The sequence below is a fragment of the Micromys minutus genome (genome assembly GCF_963924665.1).
Source record: "Micromys minutus genome assembly, chromosome: 20".
In the NCBI taxonomy this organism is placed as follows: domain Eukaryota; kingdom Metazoa; phylum Chordata; class Mammalia; order Rodentia; family Muridae; genus Micromys; species Micromys minutus.
Window position 1 is genome coordinate 10,866,249 of NC_137955.1, and position 9,875 is coordinate 10,876,123.

Genomic DNA, 9,875 nt, shown 5'->3' on the forward strand with positions numbered 1-9,875 from the left:
GACTCTAACACTTAATCGGTCTCTACAAACAAAAGCAAAGTTTCTTGATAATAAAAGCAAAAAGAAAACAAACCAGCTAATCCCCACAATCCCCAATGACTCAGGTGTCAGGAAGGTAAAGGTGAGAACAGAGATTCTGAGATGGACCAGCCTGGGTTGAAATCTCCCCTCTGACCCTTGGTCCTCAGGTCATATAGACAACTCAGTGAGTGTGCAGTGGGCTCCACTTGTCAACTGCTAACAGTCACAGTGTGATCGATGACATCACTGTGAAACCATCCTGCATGGTACAGGTCAACTGACTGGCAGTGTGCTGGGTACAAAGCTCCAACTCAGCAGCTACTTTACAACAATCTGACAGTGTTCTCGGAGCTAGTCCAATCAGCAGAAATGTTTGGTTTGGGGGTTTGAGATTATAGCCCACAAAATGTCCTCGCAGGTAGAAAACCAACACATGGGTAGGCTTCTCAATTTTGTTCAAATGCGGGATTGTGTGAAAGCTGCTTTTATTCATCAGCAACTAGAATTTGAAGTTTGAGATCTGATGGTTCCTTATTGGCATCTATGTGCTTTCTGTGACTACAAGATGCTCTCTCCCTAGGCAGCAGCATGAGGCACAGAAACACCCAGGCGGCCGTACAATCACAGAAAGAAATAGGGGCTGCACTGCAGTGTGCTCAGCTGTGATGTTCAGTGGGCCAACAAAATTAACTGCAGTTTCTCTTGAAAGTATTTTACCTTCTGATGGATGTGCTTGGGAATGGTCCCATCAGAAATCAAAGAGCATCCAATATGCTGCCTAGCACATGGGCAGACATGTTCAGCATCAGCAGCTGCTGGATTTTGTGCGTGCATGCCTGGCATTGGATGCCTTTCTCGTCATAAAAGTTGTGACCTTGCCACTCACCTAACAGATGGCATTGCCTGATTAAAGTCAGGCCATATTTAGAACGTTTCTGTAAAGGCTTTGTCATTCAGAGCATCATTTCTCCCTACTGGTGTGGTTTCTCTTCAACAGTTAAACATTCAGAACTATTGGACATCTTCTCAGGACTTCTCTGTCCCCTTGTTTTTAGGACAATTGGTATTGCATTTTCATAAGGAAACTTGCCACACTCTTAAAATCAAAACCACAATGCACATAATAGTTTATTAACAAAGGAGAGTTTGTCCTGATTTTTTTAAAAAAATATACTTTGAACAAGTAGATGTCTGCTGACAAAAACGCTGTGAATGTCAGCCTGCACGTGTGAAGAAAGCAGAAGGTGTGGGAGAAGCTTCGGTGACTGGTACTACAATTTTACACAGTACTTTAAACTCATCTAAAATAAAAATGGTCTGCTTATCATATACATATGTGTGTTTGTGTGTGTACATGTGTGTTTGTGTGTGTACATATGAGTGTGTGTGTGTGTGTTCCTACCTTCATGCTCTGAAATCTGTTTATCCTACTTACCTTCCTTCTAGTTGCTCTGAAAACACTGGATACCCAAAGCAAGTTAGCAAGAGAAAAGGTTTATTCTGCCTTCCATTTCCAGCTCAGGCCATCATTGATGGAGATCAAGGTGAAGGCTAAGGCAGGACTGCGGGCTAATCCCCGCCTCTGACCAGGGAAATCACTCCCAGGCAAGGAAGTACAGCAGGAAAAGATGGATGAGGGACTTGAACACTGCCTCATTGTCTGTGAAACTAACTAGTGGTCAGCCTTTCTTATGTAGTCTTGAACTGACTGCCTAGGGGTGGTGCTATCCACAATTACCTAGGTCCCCTACCTCAATTTATTAATCAAATATTACTCGAATGTCTGCAGGTCAGTCTGATCTATACAGCTTCTCTGTGGTGGCTTTCCTCCCAGATGATTAGGCTGCAAAGGGTTGACAATTAAAACTGACTGAAACAATAATATTTACAAAAATGATATAAAACAACTGAACTAATTTTGAACAAAATGTCAAAGGCATTTCTGCTAAAACTTACACTTTTAACTGAGGCATCATAGTCTAGCTATAAATATATAGCTTAATTTATTTGCATGTAAACTTAATTACTTCATTTAATTACTTCCTTGTCATTGAATCACAGATGGTTGAATGTAGGAAAGGACAAATTAAAGCCGTCAAAGGAGCAGAGTTTGGGACAGTCATGATTAGGAATTGAGCAGACTAATCTCATAATATGACAAAGTACAATACAAGATGAAATAAAAATGAAGTCAAACACTGCAGCCCAGTATGTGGAAAAGAGTCCTAAGAGTAAGCAAAAGACACAGAGACACACTTATTCTCATAGTCAGGAGTTCCATAGAGATATTATGTTAATGGATGTAATATCTAAGTGCATATATGTGATTATATGTACATAATTACATGTATGTGTATATATATATATGATTACATGTATATGTGTACATGTATGTGTATATGCTATGCATATGTGTATACATATGTATATGTATGGATATGTGTGTGTGTGTGTTTTATACATATATGTGTATGCATATGTACATATGACCTGGGAAGAACCATGCAATCCCTGTGTTTTCTGCCTTAGTCTCTATGAACTCACATGTGCCTTTCATAGGTAATTCAGACAACCTTGTTCTCCTCCACCTCTGACTCTTACAGTCTTTTTGCTTACCTCTTCCATGGGATTCCTGAGCTCTGAGGGGAGGAATGTGATAAAGACTCCCAATTTCAATTCTTTCTCCGAGTTATTATCTGGTTATGGTTTTCCACATCTGTTCACATCTGCTGCTAAAGAAAGGCTCTTTGATGATGACTGCATAAGACACTGATCTATGACTATATTAAAATATTATTAAGAATTATTTTATTGACTTTTAGACCAGACACATTTGATTTTACCACAGGTCTCTAGGCTACCTAGTCTCTGGTTCTTGGTTACCCATACAGTGTTGGGTATTGTTTTTTTTACATGGAGTAGGCCTTAAGTCAAATAAGGCATTGGTTGGCTACTTCCGTAAGTTCTGTTCCACCATACCCTCAGTGTATTTTGTAGTCAAGACAGACTGTAAGTCAAAGATTTTGTGGATGGGTTTATGTGTAAATTTCTCTTCCAGTAAACTGCAGAGTACCTTTCCCACACCAAAGAGACTAACGTGTAGGCATGAAAGCTTCATGTAATTTAATAAGTTCTCTAGATATTGCTTTTGGCAATGGTGCCCTGTTATCAGTTTGTGGAGAGCACCCTTGTTTTAGCATGAACCTGGATTGTTTGAGAATTTCCATGGGACCTCCTCGGTCAACAAGCCAATTGAATACAACGTAGTCTAGACATTGGAAACCTTGCCTGGCTACATGAGATGGCGTTTGAACCTCAGTATCCACCATTACTAGGAGTCCTCATTGGGATCACCTTCATAGGTTCTAGGAAATTTGCACTACACTAGGTTTCTACACCCTGCCAATGCTTCCTAATTCAAACAGACTCTGCCTGCACTCTTTCCAACCCATCTTACCTACCATTTAATCCCTTCTGCTCCCATCCCCACATGTCCCTAGCACCCCTTCCCAGGGAGATCCATGATCTTCCATAGACACCTCCTCTTTACTTAATGTCTCTGAGGCTATGGGTTTAGTAACCTAATATCCACTTATAAGTGAATACATACTGTATTTGTCTTTTGTGGTTTGGTTTACTCAAGATGATTTTTTTCTAGTTCCATCTATTTGCTTGCAGATTATATAGTGTCATTTTATTTTAGAAACAGGATCTATTCTTTTGTTGAAGTACATCTAAGTTGTTTCAAGTTTCTGGCTCTTATGAATGAAGCTGTGATGAACATTGTTGAGCAAGTGTCCTTGTGATGTGATGGAACATCCTTTGAATACATGCCCAAGAGTAGTAGCTAAGTAAATCTATTCTCAATTTTCTTAGAAATTGCCATAATGATTTGCATAGTAGGTTTAGAAATGTGTACTCACACCAACAGAGGCAGAATGTTCCCCTTGCTCCAAATCCTTACCAGCACGAGCTGTCACTTGTCTTACAGATCTCAGCCATTCTGACAGGTGTAAGATGGAATCTCATAGTAGTTTGAGTTTGCATTTCCCTGATGACTAAGGATGCTGAACACTTCCGTGTTTCTCAATCATTTGAGATTTCTCTACTGAGAATTCTATCTATATCAGTACCCCACTTTGTAATTGGGTTATAAATTTTGATGTCTAGTTTCTTGAGTTCTTCATATATTTTGGATATTAGTCCTGCATTAGATATAGAGTTGGTGAAAATCTTTTTTCATTTTGTCAGCTGCTCCTGTGACTGATTGACATTGTCCTTTGCCCTTTGCCTTACAGAAGCTTTTCAGTTTCACAAGGTCCCATTTATAAATTGTTTGTCTTAGTGCCTGCACTATTGGTGCTCTGTTCAGAAAATTCTCTCCTGGACCAATTCATTCAAGGCAATTCCCTGTTTTCTCTTCTATAAGGTTCAGTGATTCTGGTTTATACTGAGGTTTTTTATACACTTGAATTTTCAGGGTGATAAATATAATTCTATTTGCATTCTTCTATATCCACTTAGACCAGAACTGTTTACTCAAGATGCTGCCTCCCCCCCCCCCCAGTGTGTATTTCTGGCTTCTTTATCAGAAATCAGGTATCTATACATATGTGGATTTAAGTCTGTATCTTTAATTTCATTCCATTATTGAATACTTTGATTTCTTTCTTTCCCATTTGTATCCCCTTGCTCTTCTTTAGCTGTCCTATTGCTTTAGCTAAAATTTCAAGTACTATATTGAATAGCAATGAAAAGAACAAAGAGCCTTGTCTTGTTACTGATTCTAGTGGTATTGCTTTGAGTTCCTCTCCATTTAATTTGATGTTGGCTATAGGCTTGCTGTATATTGCCTTTATTGTGTTTAGGTATGTCCCTTGTATCCCTGATCTTTCCAAGAATTTTACCATGAAGGGGTGTTGAATTTTGTCAAATGCCTTTTCCACATATAATGACATCATCATGTGCTTTTTTTCTTTCAGTTTGATTATATGTTAGATTAAATTTACTGGTTTTTATATGTGAAACAATCCCTGCATCTCTGGGATGAAGTCTTCTTGATCATGTTAGATCATCTTATGTGTTCTTGGATTCAGTTTGCTATTTTATTGAGGATTTTTGCATTGTGTTAATAAGGAAAATTGGTCTGCAGTTCTCTTTCTTTGTTGAATCTTTATGTGGTTTGGGTATTAGGGTGGCTATGGCCTCATAAAATTAATTGGGCAGTGTTCCTTCTGTTTCTTTCTCTGGAATAATTTGAGGACTTCTGGCATTAACTCTTCCTTGAAAGTCTGGTAGAATTCTGCATTAAAATCATCTGGTCATGGTTCTTTTTTGGTTGGGAGACTCTTAGTGACTGCTTCTTTCACTAGCAGTTTGGGTCTAGTTGAATTACTTATCTGGTCTTGATTCAACTTTGATAATAAGTGGTAACCCATTGAACAAAATTACCCCCCCCCCTTTTCATTTTCTGATTTGGTGGAATACTTGTTTTTTAATGTATGTTGCTATGATTCTCTGGATTTGCTTGGTGTCTGTAGTTATATTCCACGTTTTGTTTATGCTATTTTTGTAATTTGGATTTTCTCTCTGTGCCTTTTATTTAGTTATGATAAGAGTTTGTCTCTCCTGTTGGTATTTTTAAATAACCAACTCACTGCCTCACTGATTCCTTGAAGGGTTCTTTTTGTTTATTTTGTACATTTCAGTCTTGAGTTTGATTACTTCTTGCTGTCTCTCTTGTTGTGTGTGACAACTTCTTTTTGTTCTTGAGCTTTCAAGTGTGCTATTAAGAAACTAATACAAGATCTCTCAAAAAATTGTCTGTAGGTATTTAGTGTTATAAACTTTCCTCTTAGCATAGCTTTTATTTGTTTTCTAAGTTTGGGTAAAGCTGCATATTCATTTCCATTGAGTTCTAGAAATCTGTAATTTCATCTTGATCTATTTTTTATTTGATAAAGGGTTAAGTTTCCATGAGTTGATGAGCTTTCTGTTGTTGTCATAGTTGATATACAACTTTAATCTGTGATGGGCTGATAGGATACAAGGGGTTATTTGAATTGTCTTGTATGGGTTCAGACTTGCTTTGTGTCTCAGTTCATGGTCAGTTTTGGAGAAAATTTCATGAGGTGCAGAGAAGAAGACATATTGTTTTGGTTATGGCTAAATGTTCTCTAAATTTGGTTTATAAGCTTTGTTAGATCTAGTATCTTCTTGTTTAGTTTTTGTCTGAATGACTTGGCCATTGCTGAAAATGGGGTATTGAAGCCCCCCATTGTTAATGTGTATGAGTCTATGTGTGATTTAAGCTTTAGTAATGTTGTGTTTACACACTCAGGTGCTCTTGTGTTTGGGGCATATGTAGTAAAATGTCTTGGTGTATCTTTCTTTTGATGAGAATCTTACCCCTTCTCTTTTGTTTAAGTTTGGTTTAAAGTCTATTTTGCAGACTGTTTTTTAGTTCCCATTGTTTGAAAAGTCCTTTTTTAATCCTTTATTCTAAAATAACATCTAACTTTGATGTTGAGGTGGTTCCTTGGACCCAGCAAAGGAATAGATTCTGTTTTTACATCCACTATGTTAGTCTCTGCCTTTTTATGAAGGAATTGAGACCATTGGTATTGCGAGATATCAATGACCAATGCTTATTGATTCCTCTTATTTTGTTGCTGTTGCTACTAGTGGTGGTGGTGTGTTTTTGTGAGTGAGGGTGTATGAGTGTGTGTGTGTGTGTGTGTGTGTGTGTGTGTGTGTGTGTGTGTTTCACTAGTATGAGCTATTTATTTCCTGTTTTTTCATGCATGTAGTTAACCAGTTTTGGTTGAAGTTTTCCTTCTAGCACCTTCTTTAGGGCAGAGTTTGTAGAAATTTGATTTTATTATAAGATACTTTATTTTCTCCATCTATGGTGACTAGAAATTTTGCTAGTCTGATCAAACAGTGGGATCTTGAGTCTCCAGCATATCTATCTACCCAGGCTCTTCTGGCTTTTATAGTCTCCAAGGAAAATCAGATGTAATTATAAAAGGCCTGCCTTTGTATGTTATTTGGCCTTTCCCTTGAAGCTTTTAATAATCTTTCTTTGTTTTGTATGTTTAGTCTTTTGAATATTATGCAGCAAGAAGATTTTCTTTTTGGTCCAATCTATTAGATGTTGTGTATGCTTCTTGTACCTTTATAGGCACCTCCTTCTTTATGTTAGGACGTTATTCTTTAATAATTTTACTGAAGAAATTTTTTGGGCCTTTGAGCTGGGTTTCTTCCCCCTTCTCTATAAGAATTATTCTCAGGTTTGATCTCCTCGTAGCATCCAGATATCCTGGATGTTTTGTGTCAGATTTTTGTTGTTGTTTGGATTCAACATTTTCTTTGACTGATGTATTTACTTCCTGTGTGGTATCTTAATGCCTGAGATTCTCTCTTTCATTACTTGGGTTGTTAGGGATTCTTGCCTTTGTAGTTCCTGTTTAAGTTTCTAAATTTTTTATGTCCAGAATTCTCTGTGTGTGTTTTCTTTATTGATTCTGGTTTCCTTAAACCGGTGTGTGTGTGTGTGTGTGTGTTTGTGTGTGTGTGTATGTGTGTGTGTGTGTTGTGTGTGTGTGTGTTCTCTTGAATTTCTTTAAAACATTTATTTATTTATTACTTGGGGAGAGTCCTGGATTTAAGAGATTTATTAATTTCCTCATTAAGGACCTCTACCATCTCCATACAGTTGATTTTAAGGTGTCTGCAGGCGCTGTGGTGAATAGCTGGGCTCTAGTGGAGACATACTCTCCTGGTGTTATTGACTATATATTTATGCTGGCATCTAGGTATCTGGGTTTGGGATGATTATATGTCCAAGTGATGACTTCTAGGTTTGCCTTTGTTAGATAGGTATTTTGCTCCTTGATTTCTGTTTTCTCTCTGGATATTGGAGAATGTGGTGGCTGTTGTTTGCTTGTTTTCCTGGCCTGCTCAACTGGTATTTTTCACATGGAATGTCTGTTGCTGTGGGAGCCTGGGATGCTGGAATAGAATGAGTTGTTTGGGAAGGAAGATTAGAGATCTTTGTGATAAGTTGGGTTTGGGATCACAGAGGAAAGGGAGACCACAGAAGGTCTCCTCCTACAGTGCTGGGAATGTTACAGGCAGAATTGGATCTCAGGAGCCAAATGGGAGGTGGGGCCTGCTTTCAGCCTAATTGTCCTGGGAAGAGCTGTCCTTGGGTTAGCATGAGGTGCCTGCTAGAACGAATGCCTGAGACAAAGCAGTGGTGAGGGGTTAGGCTGTACAGGAGGATCTGCTCTAACTCTGATTTCTCGTGTATTATTTCATCTTCTCCTGGGACATCTTCTAACACTCTCCTCCCTATATCGGGACACAAATGGCAAAAGATTAAGCCTCATCCTATTCTAATATGAGTGAATTCTAATTAAATAAATCTATAAAATCCCATTCCCAAATAAGGTCATATTCCAGGTTTCTAAAATCTGGAGACTTTAATGAAAAAAAAATGTTTACAGGATGATACAATTCAGCTTATACCATGACTCAGATGCTCTATTTTTGTAGACAAGTTTTACTTAACTACATATATTGAAGAGAATCCTGCCCCTTCCTTTAATCTTTTACCCTATATACTATGTCTAAGTTCATTAAAAAAAAAACTACAACTTTATTTCTTCCTTGTCTATCTCCCTCACTACTCTTAAGTACTTTCTGTCTCAGATATTGGAGTAAAGTAGACCCTCAATCACTTTTTGCATGACATAAAACCTGGCAAAATTACCTGGCTCGAGATTACTGCCCAATAATTGGTGGATGTTGCAATTACTTTTAAAGTTTTGTTCTTCATTTAAATTGGTAGCCACTAGCCTCCTAACAACAAAATTAAATTTAATTTTCACAAATGTCAATTTGAATAACATCGAGTGGTTCAAGAATTTGGGCAGATACACTATCGAACACTTTTGCTCTTGTAGACAATTTAATGGGAACCTGCTGACATGAAGAACAGTCATAGCAGCTGAGATGAGGTATCAGAAGAAGCTCACGTCTAACCTAGCCTTCCTGACCTAATTCCACACTCTGCCCTGCATTCTCCTCTCACACAACCAAACAGGCCCTACTTGCTTTGCCTTCATGATCCTAGAAACCAACTGAAAACAGACCTTTCTACAGTTATGAAGTTAAAAGTACAGATTTAAATTTAAAATGTTACAAAGAAGGTGTCTTTAAAATGTGATTAGCATAATGACTGTAGATACTTTTTGCTCTAACTTTTTTCTCCCTGCTATTTAGATAATTAAATGGTAGGTCTATTACCTCATCTGAAGATTCTGTTTCACACAAATTAAGATGGGCTCCATGTATTGATATGAATAACAATGGCCCCCATATTTTCATATATTTGAATGTATCAAGAAGTGATACTACCTGAGAGACATCAGGAGTGAGGTCTTGTGGGAGTTGATGTGGCCTTGTTGGAGACAGTGGGAGTGGGCTTTGGGGTTTCAAAGCTCAAGCCAGGACTAGTGTCTCTCTCCAGATATAGAACTCTCAGGTACTCTTCTGCCTGCATGGTGCCATGCTTCCTGCCGCAATGACAATGAGCTAAACCCCTGAACTATAAGCCTGGCCCAATTACATGGTTTCCTTGTTAAGAATTTTTGTGGTCATGGTGTCTTTTCACAGCAATAGAACATTGACTAAGATAATCCATGTGAAGGAAAATTTGATAGGGCAGGACTGAACAGTATCTGGCATCAGGGTACCACATGGCTATAGATGCAGGTGAGGCTAGCAAGGAGGCAACAGGTATGTGAGTTCCAGCAAGAACTCTATCACTTCAGGAAGTACCTGAATTT

The 9,875-nt window shown here is 38.2% G+C and overlaps 1 protein-coding gene across 2 annotated transcripts in view; it reads left to right on the forward strand.

The window, feature by feature from the left end:
• The window catches only part of PDE4D (phosphodiesterase 4D), a gene marked incomplete at its 5' end in the record, with an annotated part of 1,034,128 nt that overhangs the window by 511,191 nt on the left and 513,062 nt on the right, over nucleotides 1-9,875 (forward strand). The window lies entirely within an intron of this gene.